This window comes from Triticum aestivum, chromosome 3A (assembly GCF_018294505.1).
Source record: "Triticum aestivum cultivar Chinese Spring chromosome 3A, IWGSC CS RefSeq v2.1, whole genome shotgun sequence".
Classification (NCBI taxonomy): Eukaryota; Viridiplantae; Streptophyta; class Magnoliopsida; order Poales; family Poaceae; genus Triticum; species Triticum aestivum.
In genome coordinates this window covers 64411927-64428118 of record NC_057800.1, presented here as the reverse complement: position 1 = coordinate 64428118, position 16192 = coordinate 64411927, and positions in this window count along the sequence as shown.

Below are 16192 nucleotides of genomic sequence, written 5' to 3'. Positions count from 1 at the left end.
CCTAAGTGTTCCAGAGCAGTAGCAAGCTACCATGGCTCAGCGGTAACACTAGGAGACATTTCCCGGTAAGAGAGACTACTAAAGATAAACAACTAGATAGTCAGATCCCACACATATCAAGCATTTCAATCATACACACAATATGCTCGATATGTGCAAATACAACGAAGCATCACAACATGACTCTACGACACAAGTACTTTATTTAAGGCTCAGGGAGCCATACATAACATACACAAAGGTACGGGTCTCACGACCCAACATACAAGTCATACAGTCATACAAACCAGCAGCGGAAGTAACTTGTCTGAGTACAGACAACTAGTAAAATAAAAGAGGCTTGGAAAGCCTAACTATACTACGTGGTCCTTCACAAGCTCAGGGTCACCACCTGGGTCTTTAGCCTACTCGTTGATGTCAACGTCTACATAGAACCCATCAGAAGGGGTTGCAGCGTCTTCTGTAAAAATGTAAATTATAGCAACATGAGTACAAAGGTACTCAGCAAGACTTACATCAGATCCTACATACATGCATATTATCAAGAAGGGTTGGTGGAGTTATTGCAGCACGCCAGCTTTGACTCTTGGCTAGACTATTCTACGATACTCCAACTTGAAATGGTTTTGCGCACACGAGTCCACTACTCACCACTTCAATACACTACCGAGGATCCACCTCCGTCTTCCTACGGAAGAGCCATCCTCGGCACTCACACTTATCTTGAGGCTTTTAGCAGTTTCCGTTTACTTGTCTATGAACTGTATAGGCAACCAAGTAGTCCTTTACCGCGGACGCGGCTATTCGAATAGATCATGTTAACCCTGCAGGGGTGTACTTCTTCATACACGCTCTCACCACTTACCGTCGTTTACACGACATGTACTCGGCATCCTTCAAGCGGAAGCCCAACGTGGGTGTCGGCCACGACCTACCTAATCACCTAAGCCTCCAGTCCAGGTTTATCGCCTATCCAGGTTCCATCCGTAGGGAGTCCGGCCGAGGTTTCCCATACGGCCCCGAACGATGTGAACAGGGTTCCCGAGATACCTAACGGGTATTCGGTACACCGTGCCACGTACCTACCGCATCACAGCCCACCCCTACGGTCAGCGCTGTCCACGGCCTCCAGTAGGCTACAAACACCAGAAACTACTTGCAACTCCTGGACGGAGAACTAGGGTGAATAAGAAGCCGAGAGGGTCCATAGGTTTCGGGCCCAATGCATGGTAGTAGCTGATTCTTAAATCACACATACAGATCTCAGTGCTTAAGGTCGGCTTCAATGAAACAACCCACCATGTACTCCTACATGGCCTCTCATCGATACCTTTACCAAATCGTGTTCACCACACCACTCTCATTACTGACATAAACATTTCACTCTAGCCCATCACCCAGATGAACCAGACCTGACACGACTCTAAGCATAGCAGGCATAGCAAGGTAGGAACAACACATACATATGGCTCAATCAACTCCTACACATGCTAGTGGGTTTCATCTAGTTACTGTGGCAATGACAGGTCATGCAGAGGAAATGGGTTCAACTACCGTAGCACACAGCAGTTTGAAACGCGTTGTCTTAATGCAGTAAAAGAGAGCAGGAGCGAGAACATGGGATTGTATCGATATGATCAAATGGTTGGTTGCTTGCCTGAGGGTTCGATGCACTGATACGGTTCTTCGTTAGGGTAATCACGGTACTCCTCGGAGGCAGAACCTGTCGCAAGGACACCGATACACAACCATCACCAAACAATGTGCAACAATATGATGCATGCCTGAAACATGGCAATATGAGTGTGTTGGGCTAATGCAACTAAAACCCGAGGGGTTTGAGCAAATTTGAATCAAAGATTCAAATTTCAAACTCAAACATGGCCCTTTAAGGTGCTTTTCCTTGTTCTGTTTAAAACATCAATTTAACTTGTTTGATCATGCATGAGAATAGTACAGATGGATAGATTGGATTTTTCTGATCATTTTTCATATATAATTTGTCCAATTTGGAGTTACAGAATAAAAGTTATGAATTTTTGAAGTTTAAATTATATTCTGGAATTTCCTGATTTAAATTAAATCCAGAAAATCAATTACTGCGTCAGCCTGACGTCAGTGTGACGTCAGCAGGTCAACGGAACAGGTCTGAGTCAAACCTGACAGTGGGTCCCGCATGTCAGGGTGATTATTTTAATTAAAACTTAATTAAAACTAATCCTGTTTAATTAACAGGGCTGGGCCCCACCTGTCATTGACTCAGGGGAGTCAACCAGGGCCCACCCGTGGTCAAAGTCAAAACCAGCGACGCCGGCGTTTAGCCGCCGGCGAGCCCGACGCGGCGGCGGGAGTGGTTTTGGCCATTTCGGCCACCAAATGGGCCACGGAGACCACCGGAGTGGAGCTGAGGACAAACCGCAGCTCTTGGCGGAGTCCGTTGGGGTCGGGGTGGCCGGAGTTGGCGCCGGCGACGACTTGGGCGGCCACCGGGGTTCGGCCGAAGATGAACTTGACGCTAGAGGGGTCGGTGAGGCTCGGGGAGTGGCTAGCTAGATGCTACGTGACACGGTGAGCATGATGGACACCAGTTTGTGGCCGGAGGATGACCGGGAGCACGTCGGCGACGAGCTCCACGGCGGTGGGTGCGGTTGAGCTCCGGGAGGTTGCTACACGGCTCGGGAGCAAGAACGGAAGGGAGGGGAAGATGGCTAAGCTCACAGTGAGTGCGACGGAGTCCTTGGTGCGGCCGGAGATGGACCGGAGCGACGACGGCGTTGAAGGGGATCTCCGGCGACGGTGAGCTCGGGCGAGGTCGGTGCGGTGGACTCGGGCGTTGCGAGCGCTCGGGGCTCGGCTACTCGATGAAGTGGACAACGGCGGAGCTCCTGGACACGGTGGCACGGCGTGGGGTGGACGGAGGGCGTGGCTACGGCGAGGGGGTGGCGGCGATGGCGTCGGCCATGGCTGGGGCGTGCGAGGGGGAGGAGCTGGAGAGGAGAGGGGGTGTCTGGGGGGTTCGGGGGAGAGAGGGAGGCTGATCCACGGCGTTAGCCGGGCGAGGGAGGCGGCGAGGCGGCGAGCAGGTGCGTGGCACCCATGCGGTGCTCGCCGCCGAGCACCTGCCTGCCTGCCTGGCCGGCAAGCAGCTCGCTGGCGCGGTGCTGGGCTGGGCCGGCAGGTGGGCCGGTGCTGGGCGACAGGTAAGCTTTTTCATTTTCTTCTGTTTTCTGTTTTTTTTAATACTTCTGCAACTTTGTTGAATTAAATAAAATACCTAGGCAACTTCAAAAATCACCAAATTACTCCTGGTCCATAGTTGGATTATTTCCAACATGAAACATTTTAGTTTGGAGGTATTTGAGCATTTAAATATTTTATATAATTTTAAATGCCCAAATTCAAATATTTATGATTTAATTCAAAAACCCTAAGATGGCCTAGGAAAATGTGCACCACTTTTGGCAGGGGTTCTGAACCAAGACAAAAATGATGGGCATTTTAGAAGGGCATTTCAGGTTCATTGAAAAAGTTTTTAGTAAACCCTAGTTGGTTTCAGAGGGGACTGGGGGTTCTGTCATCCCCATTTCAAGTTTCTGATGAAAAAGTAAACATGATGCAACACTCTAATGCATGACTAGCTAGGGTGTGACAACTCACCCCCACTCAAAAGAATCTCGTCCCGAGATTTGGGTTCCTCCGGAAAGAAGGCGGGGTACTCGAGTCGAAGACGATCCTCCCTTTCCCAAGTTGCTTCATCCTCAGAATGGTGCGACCATTGAACCTTGAGAAACTTGATATTATGACGTCGAGTGATACGTTCGGCCTGATCGAGGATACGAACGGGGTACTCTCGATATGTAAGATTATCTTGGAGATCAAGCGTTTCGTGGTCCACTCCACGGATAGGATCCGAGAAGCAACGCCTGAGTTGGGAAACGTGGAAGACATCGTGGACTCTGGAGAGGTGCGGAGGTAGTTCCAACTGGTAGGCAACTTCTCCTCGTTTGGCGAGAATGCGAAAAGGTCCAATGTAACGAGGAGCCAATTTGCCTTTGATACCGAAACGATGGGTTCCCTTCAGAGGGGTGACCCGAAGATAAGCCTTCTCGTCAACCTCGAAAGTCATAGCCTTATGCTTTCGGTCATATTGACTCTTTTGACGGGATTGGGCTGTTTTCAACTTTTCGCGAACGATGCGAACTTGTTCTTCTGCTTCCTGAATCATATCCGGGCCAAAGAATTGTCTTTCCCCGGTCTCTGACCAGTTAAGGGGTGTTCGACACCGTCGTCCATAGAGAACTTCAAAAGGGGCTTTACCCAAGCTAGATTGATAACTGTTGTTGTAAGCGAATTCGGCAAATGGAAGGCACTTCTCCCAGTCCATTCCGAATGAGATAACAGAGGCTCGAAGCATGTCTTCTAGAATCTGGTTGACGCGTTCCACTTGACCACTCGACTGAGGGTGGAAAGCAGTGCTGAAGGAGAGACGGGTTCCCATAGCATTTTGGAAACTTTCCCAAAATCGAGAGGTGAAGAGACTTCCTCGATCCGAGTTAATTTCCAAAGGAACACCATGGAGAGACACTATTCGGGAGATGTATAAGTCTGCCAGCTGACTAGCGGTTATACTCTCACGAACAGGTAAGAAATGGGCTACTTTGGAAAGACGATCGACAACGACAAAGATAGCATTATTCCCTCTCTTGGTCCTGGGAAAACCGGTAATGAAATCCATACCAATTTTATCCCATTTCCATTCAGGAATAGCTAAGGGTTGAAGGGTGCCAGCAGGCCGTTGGTGCTCTGCTTTTACACGACGACAGACGTCGCAATTTGCAATATACTGAGCAATTTCTCTCTTCATCCTAGTCCACCAGAACCTCTGGCGTAGGTCCTGATACATCTTAGTGCTACCGGGATGAATGGTGAGAGGAGATTCATGAGCTTCCTTAAGGATCAAACGCCTCAGGTTTCGCACTTTGGGAACCACTAGTCGATTTCCGAAGTATACGACCCCTTGATCGTTAATGGAGAAGCAATTCGCAATCCCTTTCTGAATGTTCCTCTTGATGCGGGAGATTCCCGGATCTACCTTCTGTGCTTTGATAATCTGATCCGTAAGGGTAGGTTTTGCCACCAAGGTGGAAAGAAAACCTTGAGGAACAATGTGAAGGTTAAGCTTCCGAAATTCCTCATGGAGAAGCGGTTGACTTTGTTGTAGCATCAGATTGTTACAATAAGATTTACGACTTAGCGCATCAGCCATGACGTTGGCTTTCCCTGGGGTGTAGGTTATCCCTAGGTCAAAGTCTGTGATCAACTCAACCCAGCGTCTTTGCCTGAGATTCAGATCCGGTTGGGTGAAAATGTACTTCAAACTTTGGTGATCAGTGAATATTTCGCAACGATTACCGAGGAGGTAATGTCGCCAGGTTTTAAGTGCATAGACTACGGCTGCAAGCTCTAGATCATGAGTAGGATAATTCTCCTCATGTGGGTGCAATTGCCGTGAAGCGTAGGCAATTACGTGTCGATCTTGCATGAGAATGCAACCTAGTCCTTGTCGCGAGGCGTCGCAGTAGATAACAAAGTCCTTAGAGAAGTCTGGCGGTACCAGTACGGGAGCAGAGGTCAGGCGTCTTTTCAGTTCCTGAAAGCTGTGCTCACATTGTGGAGTCCATTCGAACTTTTTATCTTTCTTGAGGAGTTCGGTTAAAGGTTTAGCAACTTTGGAGAAGTTTTCGACAAAGCGACGGCAATAGCTCGCTAAGCCTAGAAAACTCCGAACTTGCTTGACCGATTCAGGTGGAGTCCAGTTAAGGACGGCTTGAACTCGCTCAGGGTTAACAGCAATACCTTTACCAGATATTACATGACCCAGATAGGTCACTTCTGACAGCCAGAATTCACATTTAGAAAATTTGGCATAAAGGCGATGCTCTCGAAGTTTCTTCAACACTAGCCTTAAATGTTCGGCATGTTCTTCCTCGTTCTTGGAGTAGATGAGTATATCATCGAGATAAACTACGACGAATTTATCCAAATACTCCATGAAGATTGAGTTCATTAACCGAGAAAAGGTGGCTGGAGCGTTGGTTAATCCGAAGGACATGACGGTGTACTCGTATTGGCCATAACGAGTAACAAAGGCCGTTTTAGGAATGTCCCCGTTTCTGATTTTGATTTGATGGTAGCCCAACCTCAAATCCATCTTGGAGAAGACTGAGGATCCAGCGAGCTGATCATACAGGTCGTTGATCCTGGGAAGCGGATATTTGTTCTTGATTGTGACCAAATTGACAGGTCGGTAATCTACAACCATCCGGTCCGTACCATCCTTCTTCTTGACGAATAGGACGGGGCAAGCCCACGGAGATGAACTAGGGCGGATGAAACCCTTTTTCAAGGACTCATCGAGTTGTTTCTTAAGCTCGGCTAGTTCTAGTGGTGCCATCTTATAAGGTCTTCTAGCAATCGGAACGGTTCCGGGGATGAGGTCTATTACGAACTCAACATCCCTGTCAGGTGGAACACCTGGCAATTCCTCTGGAAAGACATCCGGGAAGTCACGGACTACCGGCACGTCCTCAAGGTCTGGCAAAGGGCTGGCGTTAAGAGAATATAATTGTCGCTTGGCTATTCGGGTTAGGACATTGACTATCTTGCCCGAAGGGTGAGTGAGTTGAACAGTCCTAGAGAAGCAATCAATTTTGGCTTGATGAGCTGACATCCAGTCCATACCCAAAATGATATTAATATCTGAAGATTTAAGGGCTATCAAAGACGCGAGGAAAACAAGTCTGTCGACTTGGATTTCATTTCCATGGCTTACTCTAGAAGTTTGCCATTTGGATCCCGGAGTTTGAATTACCATGGAGGTTGGCATATCACCGAATGCGACGTTATGCAAGCGAGCATAGTTTTCAGATATAAAAGAATGAGAGGCTCCTGTATCGAAAAGAACAGATGCCGGGTGGCAATTAACAAGAAGCGTACCGAGAACGACGTTGGGATCCTCTTGAGCTTCTTCGGCAGAGATACAGTTGACATGGCCACGTGAAGCGGTGACCGGCTTGGTGTGGAATATTTTTCCTGTCGGCTTGCCACGGCCAACAGCTTTAGCAGACTGGTTGGGGTTGGTCTGGGGGCACTCACGCATATAGTGGCCAGATTCCCCACACTTGAAACAAGTCACGGAACTGGTACGTGGAGGAGCATTGTTAGTTGGACCCCCATAGGGCTTGGCTGGAGCAGACTGTTGAACGGGGCGAGGCGCCTGGAAGGATGGCCTCGGTGTAAACCTGGGTGGCAGGGCGGTGTTGGGTACCCACACGCGGCGCTTCTGAGGACCAGCACTGGATGAGGAACCCATGTCACGGCCATGCTTGCGTGTTGCGTCATAGTCAGTCTGACCAGTTTCAGCACTGATGGCTTGGTTGACAAGTTTCTGAAAAGATGTGCACTCATGCAGACGGAGGTCGCGGCGAAGCTCAGGACTAAGGCCCTTACGGAACCTTGCTTGCTTCTTGGCATCAGTAGACACTTCCTCAGTTGCATATCGTGCGAGATTACCAAACTCCCTGCTGTAAGCATCCACAGAAAGTCGGCCTTGGGTGAAACTGCAAAATTCTTCACGTTTACGGTCCATGAGACCCTCCGGAATGTGATGTTCACGGAAAGCCTCACTGAACTCAGCCCAAGTAGTGACATGGCCCGCCGGGCGCATAGCTCCATAATTCTCCCACCATAAACTGGCGGGGCCTTCAAGATGATATGCAACAAAGGTGACCTTGTCAGCCTCTGCTACCAGCGCGGAACGCAGTTTGTGAGAGATACTGCGAAGCCAGTCATCAGCGTCGAGAGGCTCAACGGAGTGGTGGAACGTGGGTGGATGTAATTTGATAAAATCACTGAGTGACACCACGTTAGTCCTCTGATGGTGTGCTGTGTTCTGTTCAATACGCTCCAACAAACGGTTGGTCTCCCGCTTGTTTCTCTCAGCTTCCATCATGACCTCGGCTAGTGAAGGAGGATGAGGCAGATTTGCATCCCTGGCTTCACTGCCTTCGGCCTGCTCTTGAGAAGCAGGGTTAGCGCGCGTGTTGACCATCCTAGGTAAACAAGATAATGATTTAGTCAGGATGACAAAATTCCGACATAGGGTAAAAATGTAAGGAATAACTCGAAATGCAAGATGATCATCCGTATGACATGGTAGATACAGAAACTGCTTCTTTATTCCATCGTCATACGCACCATACAGGGTTTAGTACAAGACCAAACAAAGTACTATTACGGTGAAAAGAGGATTACATCTCATCGGAGGCATCCCAAGCTCCTATACATTATTTTTCTACACCTCCGGAAGGAGTACAAACTGGGTCATATCCCACGAGTCACGCGGAACGATAGAAGACACAGCTAGTGCGAACTAGTGATACTACCACTAACTCAGACTGATCCGTAGTAGTCCTCGTAGAAGTCACCTCCATAGCCTGGAAGCTCAACATGATCATCCAGAAACAGACGATCTCGCGAAGCTTGTGGACCATAGGGGCTAGGATGAGGCCTTGGACCAACAGACGGTGGCCTGCGGGGACCGCGAGGTGGGGTGATGCCTCCTACATCACGCCAAACCATCACGTCTGGCAGAGCAGACCTCACAGGATAGAGATCGCGCATATCTGAGAATCCAGCTTGCACCGCCGGTGCGAACCGAGTCAAAGTGGCCCAGTGGTCAGCACGGGTATTGAAGAGCTCTAACCTCAAGGCCCGATTTTCACGGTCCTTATCATCGAGCATCTCAGCAGTGGTGCGAGTCCGTGAATCCTCCTGAGTGGGGTCAGCATAGATAGCCTGGAGATACCCTTGTGCTCCCGGAAGTGATCCTGGCATATACCGGAAATCAGAGTCCCGAAATAGACCAGATCTGACTCGCATAATGGTCATCATAGAGTAGGCGGCGTCCTGCACAGCCATCTCAATGGTAACCCCGAGTCCATAAGAGCAGTGAAGAGGCTCGGTGGATCCAGGATAAGATGGAAATATCCTGACAGTGCAGAGATACTGGCTTTGATTAAAGTCTCGGAATTGCTCTTCGACCGTGTACTCAGGATACCAGCGGTATCCAGCCTCAGTCATTACCCTGACCAACTTGGCAGTATGGCCGGGTACATCTAGGCATCGAGTCAGGCGAACCACTTGATTGAGGTCGCGAGTGGCCATCTGAAAGCACAATCATAATGCAAGGGCATTAGAATTCTAGCGAAATTTCGGCAGCATAACAGCTGTAAATGCTCAAGAAGGATTTTGAGACATTTGACAAAGGATTTCATACACACTCAACATCATCATATCAAAGTTCTGAATCCATTCTAGCAACATAATATGGTAGTAGAACTGAACTAGGCTTGTATCCATCAAACTTATAAGGTACTACTGATCAGTAACACGTGATCCTGATAGAGAGAACAGATCCTAATTCCTTATCCCCCGGTAGAAGAATGGACTGACTCAGATCAGAATGTCATAAGGTAAAGAAGTAAAAAGAGCCTTACGTTCCAACCCACAAACAATTCCCCTACATATAACTAAAGAATTTCTAGACTCAACATCGACCAGTTTGGCTTGGAGAACCTACAGGCAGTCCGGCTCTGATGCCAACGCTGTCAGGACCCCGACTCGATGTCACATCGATCTAGCCGGTAACACCTCATATCACTTTGCGGCCTCACGCACGGTATCCCCACGGGTGTCGTCTTACCTTTGCCCGGGACCGTTTGCGCATTTTGGCTCACGTATATGATAGTGTCGCTAGCATCCATATGATAAAGAGCCCGGGCTGACATGACTAGTCGTAAACCCAAAGTGGCACAGACTTACAGGGACAGGCATCCATGACCCAGCTTCGAACGTGTCGGTCATCAGCAAGTGGGTTCGGGCTGTAGCACTGGGCTAGCAGGACTCCGGTAAACCGGGCTGTAGCGGGCTAACAGGACTCCGGTACTCATAGCGTGACATTTCCCCAAAGGGACAGACACAGGAACGAAGAAGGACACATGCCGGCCAGCCTAAGTGTTCCAGAGCAGTAGCAAGCTACCATGGCTCAGCGGTAACACTAGGAGACATTTCCCGGTAAGAGAGGCTACTAAAGATAAACAACTAGATAGTCAGATCCCACACATATCAAGCATTTCAATCATACACACAATATGCTCGATATGTGCAAATACAACGAAGCATCACAACATGACTCTACGACACAAGTACTTTATTTAAGGCTCAGGGAGCCATACATAACATACACAAAGGTACGGGTCTCACGACCCAACATAGAAGTCATACAGTCATACAAACCAGCAGCGGAAGTAACTTGTCTGAGTACAGACAACTAGTAAAATAAAAGAGGCTTGGAAAGCCTAACTATACTACGTGGTCCTTCACAAGCTCAGGGTCACCACCTGGGTCTTTAGCCTACTCGTTGATGTCAACGTCTACATAGAACCCATCAGAAGGGGTTGCAGCGTCTTCTGTAAAAATGTAAATTATAGCAACATGAGTACAAAGGTACTCAGCAAGACTTACATCAGATCCTACATACATGCATATTATCAAGAAGGGTTGGTGGAGTTATTGCAGCACGCCAGCTTTGACTCTTGGCTAGACTATCCTACGATACTCCAACTTGAAATGGTTTTGCGCACACGAGTCCACTACTCACCACTTCAATACACTACCGAGGATCCACCTCCGTCTTCCTACGGAAGAGCCATCCTCGGCACTCACACTTATCTTGAGGCTTTTAGCAGTTTCCGTTTACTTGTCTATGAACTGTATAGGCAACCAAGTAGTCCTTTACCGCGGACGCGGCTATTCGAATAGATCATGTTAACCCTGCAGGGGTGTACTTCTTCATACACGCTCTCACCACTTACCGTCGTTTACACGACATGTACTCGGCATCCTTCAAGCGGAAGCCCAACGTGGGTGTCGGCCACGACCTACCTAATCACCTAAGCCTCCAGTCCAGGTTTATCGCCTATCCAGGTTCCATCCGCAGGGAGTCCGGCCGAGGTTTCCCATACGGCCCCGAACGATGTGAACAGGGTTCCCGAGATACCCAACGGGTATTCGGTACACCGTGCCACGTACCTACCGCATCACAGCCCACCCCTACGGTCAGCGCTGTCCACGGCCTCCAGTAGGCTACAAACACCAGAAACTACTTGCAACTCCTAGACGGAGAACTAGGGTGAATAAGAAGCCGAGAGGGTCCATAGGTTTCGGGCCCAATGCATGGTAGTAGCTGATTCTTAAATCACACATACAGATCTCAGTGCTTAAGGTCGGCTTCAATAAAACAACCCACCATGTACTCCTACATGGCCTCTCATCGATACCTTTACCAAATCGTGTTCACCACACCACTCTCATTACTGACATAAACATTTCACTCTAGCGCATCACCTAGATGAACCAGACCTGACACGACTCTAAGCATAGCAGGCATAGCAAGGTAGGAACAACACATACATATGGCTCAATCAACTCCTACACATGCTAGTGGGTTTCATCTAGTTACTGTGGCAATGACAGGTCATGCAGAGGAAATGGGTTCAACTACCGTAGCACACAGCAGTTTGAAACGCGTTGTCTTAATGCAGTAAAAGAGAGCAGGAGCGAGAACATGGGATTGTATCGATATGATCAAATGGTTGGTTGCTTGCCTGAGGGTTCGATGCACTGATACGGTTCTTCGTTAGGGTAATCACGGTACTCCTCGGAGGCAGAACCTGTCGCAAGGACACCGATACACAACCATCACCAAACAATGTGCAACAATATGATGCATGCATGAAACATGGCAATATGAGTGTGTTGGGCTAATGCAACTAAAACCCGAGGGGTTTGAGCAAATTTGAATCAAAGATTCAAATTTCAAACTCAAACATGGCCCTTTAAGGTGCTTTTCCTTGTTCTGATTAAAACATCAATTTAACTTGTTTGATCATGCATGAGAATAGTACAGATGGATAGATTGGATTTTTCTGATCATTTTTCATATATAATTTGTCCAATTTGGAGTTACAGAATAAAAGTTATGAATTTTTGAAGTTTAAATTATATTCTGGAATTTCCTGATTTAAATTAAATCCAGAAAATCAATTACTGCGTCAGCCTGACGTCAGTGTGACGTCAGCAGGTCAACGGAACAGGTCTGAGTCAAACCTGACAGTGGGTCCCGCATGTCAGGGTGATTATTTTAATTAAAACTTAATTAAAACTAATCCTGTTTAATTAACAGGGCTGGGCCCCACCTGTCATTGACTCAGGGGAGTCAACCAGGGCCCACCCGTGGTCAAAGTCAAAACCAGCGACGCCGGCGTTTAGCCGCCGGCGAGCCCGACGCGGCGGCGGGAGTGGTTTTGGCCATTTCGGCCACCAAATGGGCCGCGGAGACCACCGGAGTGGAGCTGAGGACAAACCGCAGCTCTTGGCGGAGTCCGTTGGGGTCGGGGTGGCCGGAGTTGGCGCCGGCGACGACTTGGGCGGCCACCGGGGTTCGGCCGAAGACGAACTTGACGCTAGAGGGGTCGGTGAGGCTCGGGGAGTGGCTAGCTAGATGCTACGTGACACGGTGAGCATGATGGACACCAGTTTGTGGCCGGAGGATGACCGGGAGCACGTCGGCGACGAGCTCCACGGCGGTGGGTGCGGTTGAGCTCCGGGAGGTTGCTACACGGCTCGGGAGCAAGAACGGAAGGGAGGGGAAGATGGCTAAGCTCACAGTGAGTGCGACGGAGTCCTTGGTGCGGCCGGAGATGGACCGGAGCGACGACGGCGTTGAAGGGGATCTCCGGCGACGGTGAGCTCGGGCGAGGTCGGTGCGGTGGACTCGGGCGTTGCGAGCGCTCGGGGCTCGGCTGCTCGATGAAGTGGACAGCGGCGGAGCTCCTGGACACGGTGGCACGGCGTGGGGTGGACGGAGGGCGTGGCTACGGCGAGGGGGTGGCGGCGATGGCGTCGGCCATGGCTGGGGCGTGCGAGGGGGAGGAGCTGGAGAGGAGAGGGGGTGTCTGGGGGGTTCGGGGGAGAGAGGGAGGCTGATCCACGGCGTTAGCCGGGCGAGGGAGGCGGCGAGGCGGCGAGCAGGTGCGTGGCACCCATGCGGTGCTCGCCGTCGAGCACCTGCCTGCCTGCCTGGCCGGCAAGCAGCTCGCTGGCGCGGTGCTGGGCTGGGCCGGCAGGTGGGCCGGTGCTGGGCGACAGGTAAGCTTTTTCATTTTCTTCTGTTTTCTGTTTTTTTTAATACTTCTGCAACTTTGTTGAATTAAATAAAATACCTAGGCAACTTCAAAAATCACCAAATTACTCCTGGTCCATAATTGGATTATTTCCAACATGAAACATTTTAGTTTGGAGGTATTTGAGCATTTAAATATTTTATATAATTTTAAATGCCCAAATTCAAATATTTATGATTTAATTCAAAAACCCTAAGATGGCCTAGGAAAATGTGCACCACTTTTGGCAGAGGTTCTGAACCAAGACAAAAATGATGGGCATTTTAGAAGGGCATTTCAGGTTCATTGAAAAAGTTTTTAGTAAACCCTAGTTGGTTTCAGAGGGGACTGGGGGTTCTGTCATCCCCATTTCAAGTTTCTGATGAAAAAGTAAACATGATGCAACACTCTAATGCATGACTAGCTAGGGTGTGACACGTGGATTGTGTTGTTTCTTCAATAATGGCCTCACACCTACCCACCCATGCACTAAGGGGCTGTTTGGTTTGCGTCCTGACCGATATGCCTGAGAAAAAGTGGCGCCTGATAGGAACTTGGCAACATTGTTGAGGAAATCGTTAACTGGTAGTTGCTCGGTTGGCTAGCGAGTAGGGTATTAATCGGCAAATCGGCAAGTTAATCGGCCATTTAATCAATTAATCGGACGATTTTTTGGTTTATCGGCTACTCGGTGACCCTATGAGTAGGGATTAATCGGCAAGTTAACTGGTTAATCGGATGAATTCTTGAACAGGGCTTGGCAAGCTGGATTTTTCTGCCTGTCAGGCAAGACGAGAAGATATGTGTTTGGTTGCTGCCTGACCTGGTGTACTAGTATCAAACAATAAAAAATATCTAAAGCACTAAAGAAAGGCTGCTATTGGCTAGCACAAGCCCCGATACTGTATTACAAGTCAGGCACCTGTTAGCCTGAGCCCAGGCGCTGGAAAATGGAGGCCTGACAGGCTATTTGAGATGCCTGACCATTCAGGCCAGGGACGTATCTACTTCTTCAGGTAGCGAACCAAACAAGACCTAGTGATTCACAGGCAAGTTTCAGGTCAGGCTAAAAGCCATCAGGTAGCGAACCAAACAGCCCCTAAGCTCTATGAGGGATGCAGAGCAATTGAGACCGATGACCACCTGTTTTGCAGTGCCCTTGTTCTGTGCATGTTTGAAATCGGATTGGATGCTTTGTCATGCCTGATGGCGTTGGATCATTTTGGGGGTTTAGCTCATCCGACGGCGAACTGATGACCCATGACCTTGTAGTCTTTACTCCGATGCTCTGACACCTTTGGAGAAAGCCTAGGTGCGCTCAAGATGCATGACTTTGGAGCCGTTGGGTCTCTCCACTCCTCCAACATTGGTTGATGTAATCCCACTCTTTGTTGCCATCTACTGCCTCGTCATGTACTCTTGAGTGTTGTTCTTCTCTCACTGCATACCCCTCGTTCCCCTTTGGGTTATAAAACCCTTGTTAACCGACAATCACCTTTCAAGTGGAAATATATAATAGTTGTCGGGGTCCCCCAACCCCCCGGCGCGCCAATCCCGGGGAATAAATCATATTAAAGAGGTGTCGGGAGTTACACGTGCTTTCACAAATGATTGCAACTTATACAAGTGAACTTCTTACATTCTTGTGAATAGCTGGTGATGCAATAGTGGAAAGGGGACTATATTAATACCGTGTGTCGTGATGTGGAGTGTAAAGGTTGGTCGATGCAACTTCTCACTGTGTTTATGGTTGCTCGTGCCTCGCCGTACATGTAATTGTACTCAAATCCTATACATATATGGCATGTTAAGGTTTAAGTGTGCAACTAAAGTTGCTACAATCCAGTGCATCTCAATTATGGTTCACTTGGAACTATGTAAGATATTATATATGCTATGCAATATGATGCATGTCAAGGTTTGTAACTTTCATGCCCCATGCTCCCAGTCCATGTCGAAAAATTGGTGTGGAGAGACCTAATTTCGTCACAAGCCCACTTTGACCATGGTACTGGCCATGCCAAGATAGATCGTCCGAACACTATATCTATGCAATCGAGCTACGTGCACTTGTCTGGTTCGATCATTTAGCGGCTCTTTCTAGGAGACGAGGAACTTAAATAGGAAACATCCCCCAGGAAAGGAATCAAGTGGGATCGAGAGATCGTTGCTCATTCGGTGGTTGGCCCTCCCCTAATAAGTAATTCATATGTAAAGTAATATATGAGCGTTCATATCACTATAAAAGGGAGTACCTACCGAGAATTGGGCCAGTTAGTCTTTTTTCATAGAAAAGAAAAATCCTCTTGCAGGTTAAATGACCAAGCATCGAAGAACCCCCCTAAATAATGACAATGTACCAAGTAGGCCCTATGTCTACCGGGAAGCTCAAATCTTCACAAGAGCGAGGCACATACTCTCATGTCTATATTCATGAGATCTCAAACAAGAGCCACGTGTGACGTCTACCGCGGGGTCTCAAATGGCAACCTCGCGTGTCTATCTGTTGACATCAAGACAACCGCCACCGAGGCTCTTGTCCATCTCCAACGTCATCTTTTCCCGCCCGCCTCCTCACGACGGGAAGGTCATACGTGTCTGTTTGGATTGACGCCCACGTCAACCCCACCAAACTCAGGGGCGCCAATAATTTGACGAGGGAATTTACATCCTCGGTTTCGCCAACACGTGTGGTGTAAAAACAGAACCGACTACGGAAAGTTGGCGGAGGTCCACGTGCACACCGATGCCGAAAATTGGCAGGGCAGCTCGAGACAGCATTCCAAACAAACCCTACATCCATCTCTTTAGTGGCAACATCACACGAAAAATGTTGAGATTCAGCCTCTCCCGCTCCCTCTTTCCATCAAAAGGGGAACGGCGGAAACGAAATTTGAAATCGGCGCCCG